This window comes from Arachis hypogaea, chromosome 20 (assembly GCF_003086295.3).
Source record: "Arachis hypogaea cultivar Tifrunner chromosome 20, arahy.Tifrunner.gnm2.J5K5, whole genome shotgun sequence".
NCBI classification, from domain to species: Eukaryota; Viridiplantae; Streptophyta; class Magnoliopsida; order Fabales; family Fabaceae; genus Arachis; species Arachis hypogaea.
In genome coordinates this window covers 79,881,350-79,891,783 of record NC_092055.1, presented here as the reverse complement: position 1 = coordinate 79,891,783, position 10,434 = coordinate 79,881,350, and the positions used below count along the sequence as shown (strand labels likewise).

At 39.5% G+C, this 10,434-nt stretch overlaps 1 non-coding gene across 1 annotated transcript; it reads right to left on the bottom strand.

The window, feature by feature from the left end:
• Nucleotides 1-5,902: 5,902 nt before the first annotated feature.
• LOC112788529 (small nucleolar RNA R71) lies at nt 5,903-6,009 on the bottom strand. Its single transcript, XR_003195888.1, has one exon. It is a non-coding gene; the product is annotated as a small nucleolar RNA R71 (small nucleolar RNA).
• Between the last annotated feature and the right edge of the window lie 4,425 nt (nt 6,010-10,434).

Genomic DNA, 10,434 nt, shown 5'->3' with positions numbered 1-10,434 from the left:
TGATGGAGTTTCTGCAGCATAAAAAGCAAAGAAGATGGCAGCGAGGAGCGACGCGTATGCGTGACTGACGCATGCGCGTGATTTGGAGCTTTCCATGGCAACGCGTGCGCGTGACTGACGCGTACGCGTGATTTGAAGGTTTGCACAGCGACGCGTGCACGTGACCAATGCGTCCGCGCGACTCGCGAAGAAGACCATCGACGCGTACGCATGACATGCACCACGTGCAGAAAACGCTGGGGGTGATTTCTAGGCCGTTTTTGACCTATTTCAGCCCAGAAAGCATAGATCAGAGGCTGCAGAGTGAAGGAATCAAGTGGTCCCCATCCATCAATTGAAGACTTACGAATTGCTATAATTAATTCTAATTTAAATTCAAATTTGATTTTTAAATAGGAAAATATATTATTTTTTTATTTTAGATTTTTTTATTAATTAGGATTAGTTATAAAAAGGGGATTCCATTAGGGAACTCTGGGGGTGGATTAAGATCCATCATATTGGAACTCAGTACATTTTACCTGAATCCTTATTTTCTCTTTACCATGAGCAACTAAACCTCCACTGTTAAGGTTAGGAGCTCTGTCTATTTCTATGGATTAATTTAATTGCTTTTTCTATTTTAATTCATGTATGGATTTATGTTTTAAGAATTGTTTTTGCTTTTTATTTTATGAATTTGGGTGGAACGGAAGTATGACCCTCTTTCTATTTGAGATCTTATATAACTTGGAAAAGCTCTTTACTTGAACAACAGCTTGAAAACATATTCTCCTAAATTTTAATTATCTGGATTTAACGGGATACGTGACATATAATCCTTTTATTTTTGGGTAGTTAGAGTTTTTGTGGTATATAAACTGGAATTTGATCATCACCCTCTAATTGGAATTAATTGACCAAGGAATTGGTTGTTGATGAATTTTAGAGGAGACTAGGAAGGTCTAAGGAATTAGGGTCTAGTCACATATAGTTTGCCATAAATTAAATCCTACATGGTTAAGATAGTTAGTAAGAAAATTAATCTAGAAAAATAGATAACTTTGAAGCCTTAACTATCTTCTCCATATTTTCTTCCCAAAGTATTTACTTGCCTTTCTTCAATATTCTTGATAATGTTTAATATCTTTTATATTGCATCTCAACACCAATTTTTGTTTGTCTAACTAAGCCTATCAAATACTATTGTTGCTTAATCCATCAATCCTCGTGGGATCGACCCTTACTCACGTAAGGTATTGATGCACGGAAACTTGTCTCTCAACAAATTTCCCTTCGGCAAGTATACCGAATTGTCATCAAGTAATAACTCACAATAGAGTGAGGTCGAATCCCACAGAGATTAACGGATTAAGCAATCAATGGTTAATTTATTATTCTAGTTAGACGAATCATAAATTAAAATAGCACAAAAGTAAAGAAAGAGATAAAGTGCAGAAAAGTAAAATGGCAAGAAAAGTAAATGTAAAAACTAAAAATAAAATGAACATTGGGATCAAGAGATATTGCAATCCTCCGGATCAAGTCATTCTCATCTCTTCCTCAATCAATGCATTCATTGATCTCCTTGGCAATCTTAAGTGATTGGATCCCAATTCCTTGGCAATCCAATCTCTCTAAGCTTGAACAATTTCCCAATTCCTTGATTTAATTGCTCATGGGAAGAGATGAAGTTTGGTGACTGATTATACCACACACATTCATAGATCAAAGTATTGGTAGGATTAAATGTCACAATATCCATCCAACCCCCAACCTAATCCAATGTGAGAGAGCATTTCTAACATGATTTCCTCATTCCTCTTCCAAGGTTCAGAGGAAATCCAAGTATGAGCAATTTCTCTTCCGAGACAATTACCCAATTGGATGAAGATCGAAAGCTCTCTAGTAAAATCAAGAGAAAAGAAAGAAGAAGAAGAATAAGAACTACAATTGATCCATTGAATCACAATAGAGCTCTCTAACCCAATGAAAAGAGTTAATTGATCATTGCTCTACCAAAATAGAAAAGAAAGAAAGTGCAGAAAAATAAAGATGAAGATTAAAACTAAAATTGAAACTTCAAAATTCATAAATAAAAATTACAACTAAAACGAAACTACTCCTAAGGAAGAAAAGAAGAGAAAAGGAAGAAGAGTGTAGGAGGGGAGGGGTCCGAAGACCCACTCCCCTTGGAGTGTGCCAATTCACAGAAGTTCGAATTGGTCTTCACTCTCTCTCCCTTCCTTCAATTTCCCCCTTTTTCAGAATTGATTCAATGTAAAAACTAAGGCCTTTTTATAAGCTCTCTTAAATTACAAAATGAAATGAAATTAAAAGCAAATTACAATGAAATGAAAAATAATTATTCTAGATGCTTCTTGTGGCCTTGATTGGTTGACAATTGTGGGCTTGCTTGCTTGAGCTTTGAAGTGGACTTGAGAGAGAAGTGAATAAAATTGAGGTCCAGGGTGACTTGGCGTTGTTGCTGCCATTAGCCACACTGACGCTACAAGTGTGGCGTTAGTGCTAAAGTTAGTGTGGCTAACGTCACACTTACTACCCAGTTGGTGTTTTTGGGGCTTAAAATATACCTCTTGTTTGTACTCCAATTTCATGCCCACTATAGACTATTATATATTTTTGGAAAGCTCTGAATGTCAAATTTTTAACGCAACTGGAATCACCTCGATTGGACCTCTGTAGCTCAAGTTATGCTCCTTTGAAGGGGACAGGGTCGCTGGCATAGTCGCTGGCGTTATTGGCAAAAGTGAGTGCCAATAACGTCCGCGTTTAGGGGGTTAGTATTGCCAGGTTCTGGAGCTCAAACTTAATGTTCACCCCATATTATTATATATTTTTGAAAAGCCCTAGATGTCTACTTTCCAACGCCTTTGGAAGCGCATTATTTGAAGCTTTACAGCTCGAGTTACACTTCTTGGAAGGTGAAGAGGTCAGCTGGCCTTACTACAGGTTGACACCATGTTCATCTTTACACTTTTGGGGCAGGTTTTCTCCCTCAAATTTAGTGTCTACCATTTATTTCTATATATACTTGGAAAGCTCTGGAATCCTACTTTCTAATGCCACTGGAATCACCTCATTTGGAGCTACGTAGCTCAAGTTATTCTTGTTTGAAGACGGCATGGTCATGCTGCCGGGTGAGATTTCGCCACTCTTTCCACTAACTTTCACAGCTGCCTCCTTTCTTCCATGTTAATGCCCACATTAGTGTAACTAACATGGCCATTAACGTAGGTCTTCCTTTGCTGTGCTAGCGTTATTGCCATTAACGTTCCCACTAACGTAGCCACTAACGTGGCTCTTCTCTGCTTCTTTTGGCCTGAAATCAAACAAACAAAGTGCATCAAGGTAACATACAAGATGATCTTTATATACTAAGTGTGCTAATAATACTCAAAATCAAAACTTCACTTAGTGTGATCTATTTTATCATATTTACCCTGTATATTAACTAAAATTCACCTATGCTTGAGATTTTGTTTCATGAAGAGATTTTTCATGCTATTACTCATTTATTGGCAAAATTTGTATGAAAACTAAACAAAAATCTACTGAAATAACTACTAAAAATAGGTAATGATGCACCCGCATCAGGTATTACTTGGTACGACCCGGTGCACTTGCCGGTAAGTTTGTGGGATACAATTTCCGCACCAACAGCCATCCAAGCAGAGCGCGTTGAGTGCAGCTAGCGTGTCACGCGTCCAGCCATGCATCGCCTAGTGTGCGTGCGCACAACTGCTTGTGTGTACGCACAGGCTTGGATTTCTTGCGAAGTGTGTGAACGCACGCGTCTGTGCATCTGCACAGGTGTCCGCACATGACTTCATTAAAATAGCACGTGCATCGTGATTTGAGGGCTTTGGAGTCCCATTTTTGAAGTCTTCTAGCTCATATTGGAGGAGAGAATGAAGCCATAATATACCATATCATTTAGTATAGTTTAGGAGTAGTAGTAGGGAGTTTTAGTTTAGTTTTTCTCTAAGTTTTTTATCATCTCTATTAGGGTTTATATTAGGGTTTTACATTCAAGTGCCATTTCCATTTTTGATCTTGGATTTTGCAAGCTCTCATTGTAAGTAATTTCTTGTTATTACTCTTTATAGTTACATTGTCATTACTCTTTCTTCTAATTCAAGTTATAGTTCAATTTTGCTTTTCTCTTGCAATTTCAATTTCTTGTTGATGAATTTGATGTTGGATGTTGATTATATGCTCTCTTGTATTATCTTTGTTGATTGAGATCAATTGTTGCTTTTAGTTTTAAGTTTTTACTCATTTTTCTCATGTTTAAGCTTTTTGCCCACCAAGTGTTTGACAAAATGTCAAACATGGTTTTAGGCTAAATTGTTGGTTCTTGGCTTGGGTAAAATGAGCAAGTGGGTACCTAGAGTTGGAATGTCCAACATTTAGCTTCAATTCTTGGGTTGTTAATTGTTCTTGTTCCCACTAATGCTAATTTATTGCTAAGGTAATTAGCAAGCAAGTTAGGATTTGTGGGTTAAGGACACTTATGCTCATTTAACTTACTTTCCGATGTGAGGGTTGATCAAGTGAGATTAATCCATTATAATTGTCATAGTTGTGGTTCCAACAAGGAAAGGACCCTTAGCTCACTCCAAGCCAAGACTCCTTTTTGATGCTTTCAATCTTTTATACCTTTATATGTTGATTTCTTTTATACTTTACTTGTTTATATTACATAGTCGGTTCTTTAATCTCTTAATTAGTTCAATCATTACAATTTTTCATGTTCTTTTATTGCTTTATATGGTAATTTCTTCATTCACAACCCGTTGATCACTACAACCGGAATTACACACTCGTTGTTCTAAAGTGCTCCTAGGGAGACGACTCGGGAGTCTAATACTCTCGGTTAATTTGGTTTTGCCTGTGACATATCTTGTGAATTTCCAATTTGATCCAAGGGGCCAATTCGTCGGGTTGGGACTATACTTGCAATGTTAAATCCATTTTTTTTGGATAACCGAGTTCCTAACCCACATGCGAATTGATCTTAGCCTCTCTCATTATCAAATTTTGGCGCCGTTGCCGGGGAGTTCACTTTATGCGCAATGAATGCTACTATTTTGGTTGTTGTAAATATGTAAATATTGTGAATACTTGATTTTGGTTTTCTACTTGGCTCCAATTGTGGATACCATATTCCTCTTTAGTTAACTTTAGTAGTCTTTGATTGTTAAGTTGGTTCTTGTTTACTTGTCTATTTTTGTTTTGCCCTTCATAATTGCATGGTTTTATTGCCTTCTCAGTTGAATGACACGGTCGCTTCCAGACCCGAGCTTGGCCACTTTTGATCTAGAAATTGAAAGAACTTTAACTCGCTTAAGGAAAGCTCGGCGCCGGCTAGCTTTCAATTCAAGGTGAATCGGGTTTCCTTGAGGAGCACTCCCATTCACTATCACCAACCATCCGTGACCATCATTCTCCAATCAACGAGGAGACTATATATTCATCTGTGGGGAGTACTGAATTCTCTTTGAGTGACTCAAGTGACACCGACATGGCAGACCCACCTAGAAAAATCACCTTGAAGGAGGCCGGAGCTCCTGATCTTAACTTACAACCATTTCAAATCTTGTATCTGGCCTTAGATCCAAATTTTTAGGTCAAATCTGGCACGATAAACTTGCTCCCCAAGTACAATGGGCTACCTGAAGAGCATCCCTTGAAGCATCTCAAGGATTTCCAAGTTGCTTGTGCAACTGCAAGAAGACATGGGGCCGATGAAGCTGCAGTGTTGGTCTTTGCCTTTCCTTTCACTTTGGAAAGAAAAGCGAAGAAGTGGTTTTATACTCAGACGGGTGAGGTTAGATCCAACTGGGACTTGTTGCGTAAAGAGTTTTTGGAAAAGTTCTACCCTCCCCAGAAAACAGACAAGTTACGAAGAGAGATTTCTTGCATTATGCAACGGGATGGGGAAACTTTGTATGAGTATTGGGAGAGATTCAAGAAGTTGCTAGAGGCTTGCCCTCACCATAGGATTGATGAGCTAGTTCTTATCAATTATTTCTGTCAAGGAATGCATCACCAAGACAAGCTTCTCCTAGACGCCGCGAGTGGAGGTTCACTGACTAAGAACAAGACCGTTGGGAGGCATGGGAAGTTATATCAGACTTGGCGGACTCAACTCAGCACTCAAGGGCGAGGAGCTCACAACTGAAAGCTGTGAATAAAATTTCTCCCTCCGGATATGCTATTTTGACCAAGACCCTTGGTGAAATGACAATTATGTTGCGACAACTCACCCAAGGGGAACAAATTCCTCAAGCTTTGATAAGTGCTTGGTGCACGAAATTGTGATGTCCAGGCTCGAACAATCCCTGGCAACGTGAGCAACTTGGTATGCGTAATCGTGATTACACATTCATAATTTGTCACAACTTCGATACAACTGACCAGCAAGTGCACTGGGTCGTCCAAGTAATACCTTACGTGAGTAAGGGTCGAATCCCACGGAGATTGTTGGTATGAAGCAAGCTATGGTCACCTTGTAAATCTCAGTCAGGCAGATATAAAGTGATAATGGTGTTTTCGAATATTATATAATAAAATAGGGATAGAGATACTTATGTAAATCATTGATAGGAATTTCAGATAAGCGAATGGAGATGCTTTTTCGTTCCTCTGAACCTCTACTTTCCTGCTATCTTCATCCAATCAGTCTCACTCCTTTCCATGGCTGGCTTTATGTGATACATCACCACTGTCAATGGCTCCTTACGGTCATCTCTCGGGAAAATGATCCAATGCCCTGTCACGACACGGCTAATCGTCTGGAGGCATCACCCTTGCCAATGGCTTCATCTTATCCTCTCAGTGAATAATATGCTCACGCACCCTGTCACGGCACGGCTATTCATCTGTCGGTTCTCGATCATGCTGGAATAGGATTTACTATCCTTTTGCGTCTGTCACTAACGCCCTGCAATCGCGAGTTCGGAGCTCATCACAGTCATTCAATCATTTAATCCTACTCGGAATACCACAGACAAGGTTTAGACTTTCCGGATTCTCTCGAATGCTGCCATCATTCTAGCGTACGCCACGAAGATTCCGGTTAGGAGATCTAAGAGATATTCATTCTAGCTTATTTCATGTAGAACGGGAGTGTTTGTCAGGCACGCGTTCATAAAGGAGAAGGATGATGAGCGTCACACATAATCATCACCTTCATCACGTTCTTGGGTGCGAATGGATATCTTGGAAGTGAAATAAGATGAATTGAATAGAAAACAGTAGTACTTTGCATTAATCTTTGAGGAACAGCAGAGCTCCACACCTTAATCTATGGAGTGTAGAAACTCTACCGTATGAAAATACATAAGTGAATGTCCAGGCATGGCCGAGATGGCCAGCCCCCAAAGTCTAAGAACAATGCGTTCAAAGATGATCCTAAGATCCTAAGATGATCAAAAGATGCCTAATACAATAGTAAAAGGTCCTATTTATAATAAACTAGCTACTAGGGTTTACATGAGTAAGTATTTGATGTATAAATCCACTTCCTGGGCCCACTTGGTGTGTGTTTGGGCTGAGCCTAAGTGTTGCACGTGTAGAGGTCCTTCTTGGAGTTGAACGCCAGCTTTTGTGCCAGTTTGGGCGTTCAACTCTGGTTTTGGCTCCTTTTCTGGCGCTGGACGCCAGATTTGGGTAGAAAGCTGGCGTGGAACGCCAGTTTACATCATCTATTCTTGGCCAAAGTATGGACTATTATATATTGCTGGAACGCCCTGGATGTCTACTTTCCAACGCAATTGGAAGCGCGCCATTTCAAGTTCTGTAGCTCCAGAAAATCCACTTTGAGTGCAGGGAGGTCAGAATCCAACAGCATCAGCAGTCCTTCTTCAACCTCTGAATCTGATTTCTGCTCAAGTCCCTCAATTTCAGCCAGAAAATACCTGAAATCACAGAAAAACACACAAACTCATAATAAAGTCCAGAAATGTGAATTTAACATAAAAACTAATGAAAACATCCCTAAAAGTAACTAGATCCTACTAAAAACATACTAAAAACAATGCCAAAAAGCGTATAAATTATCCGCTCATCACAACACCAAACTTAAATTGTTGCTTGTTCCCAAGCAACTGAAAATCAAATAGGATAAAAAGAAGAGAATATACTATAAATTCCAAACTATCAGTGAAACATAGCTTCAATCATATGAGCGGGACTTATAGCTTTTTGCCTCTTGAGTAGTTTTGGCATCTCACTTTATCCATTGAGGTTCAGAATGATTGGCATCTATAGGAACTTCAGATTTCGAATAGTGTTATTGACTCTCCTAGTTCAGTATGATGATTCTTGAACACAGCTTCTTTATGAGTCTTGGCCGTGGCCCTAAGCACTTTGTTTTCCAGTATTACCACCGGATACATAAATGCCACAGACACATAATTGGGTGAACCTTTTCAGATTGTGACTCAGCTTTGCTAAAGTCCCTAATTAGAGGTGTCCAGGGTTCTTAAGCACACTCTTTTTTTGCTTTGGACCTTGACTTTAACCGCTCAGTCTCAAGTTTTCACTTGACACCTACACGCCACAAGCACATGTTTAGGGACAGCTTGGTTTAGCCGCATAGACCAGGATTTTATTCCTTTAGGCCCTCCTATCCACTGATGCTCAAAGCCTTGGGATCCTTTTTATTGCCCTTGCCTTTTGGTTTTAAGGGTTATTGGCTTTTTCTGCTTGCTTTTTCTTTTTCTTTCTTTTATTTTTTTTTTCGCCTATTTTTTTTTTCTGCAAGCTTTGTTCTTTGCTGCTTTTTCTTGCTTCAAGAATCATTTTTATTATTTTTCAGATTATCAAATAACATGTCTCCTAGTCATCATTCTTTCATGAGCCAACATATTTAACATTCTTAAACAACAACTTCAAAAGATATATGCACTGTTCAGGCATTCATTCAGAAAACAAGAAGCATTGTCACCACATCAATATAATTAAGCTAAGTTCAAGGATAAATTCGAAACTCATGTACTTCTTGTTCTTTTGATTTAAAACATTTTTCATTTAAGAGAGGTGATGGATTCATAGGACATTCATAACTTTTAAGACATAGTTACTACTACTAATGATCATGTAATGAAGACATAAACATAGATAAGCACATAACATAGAAAATGAAAAACAGAGAAATAAGAACAAGGAATGAATCCACCTTAGTGATGGTGGCGTTTCCTTCTTGAGGAACCAATGATGTCCTTGAGCTCTTCTATGTCTCTTCCTTGTCTTTGTTGCTCCTCCTTCATTGCTTTTAGATATTCTCTGATTTCATGAAGGATGATGGAGTGCTCTTGATGTTCCACCCTTAGTTGCTTCCAATAATTGTGTGGAATAAATTGTATCCCCTGAGGTATCTCAGGGATCTCTTGATTTACAGTCAAATGTTCTACCACTGAGCTATAGACCCTTGATGGAAGCTTTTATCTTCCCTTTCCCCTTTCTAGAGGTTTCTCTGGCCTTAGGTGCCATCAATGGTTATGAAAAAAAACAAAAAAGCTATGCTTTTACCACACTAAACTTAGAATGTTGCTCGCCCTCGAGCAAAAGAAGAAGGAATAGAAGAAGAATATGATATGGAGGAGATGGAGGGATGTGTGTATGGATGTGAGTGGTGGATGGAAAACAGAAGGGATGGTCATGAATGGAGAGATAGAGGGTGAGGTGGGTAGGGATCCTGTGAGATTCACAGATCCTGAGATGATCCTGTGGGTCCACAGATCCTGAGATGATCCTGTGGGGTCCACAGATCTTGAGGTGTCAAGGCATTTACATCCCTGCACCAATTTAGGCATGCAAAATGCCCTTGCACACAACTCTGGGCGTTCAGCGCCAGGTTGGTGCCCATTTTGGGCGTTCAACGCCCATTTACTAGCCATTTCTGGCGTTGAACACCAGAACCATGCTTATTCTGGCGTTCAGCGCCCATAAGATGCCCATTTTGGGCGTTCAGCGCCAGAACCATGCTCTGTTCTGGCGCTGAACGCCAGACAGATGCTCCTCCAGGGTGTGATTTTTCTTCTGCTGTTTTTGATTTCGTTTTCAATTTTTCTATTGATTTTGTGACTCCACATGATCATTAACCTACAAAGACATATAACTAAGAAAAATATAGTTAGATAGATAAAAATTGGGTTGCCTCCCAACAAGCGCTTCTTTAGTGTCAATAGCTTGACAGTGGGCTCTCATGGAGCCTCACAGATGTGCAGAGCTTTGTTGAGACTCTCCAACACCAAACTTAGAGTTTGGATATGGAAGTTCAACACCAAACTTAGAGTTTGGTTGTGGCCTCCCAACACCAAACTTAGAGTTTGACTGTGGGGGCTCTGGTTGACTCTGCTTTGAGAGAAGCTTTTTTTGCTTCCTCTCCATGGTTGCAGAGGGAGATCCTTAAGTTTTAAACAC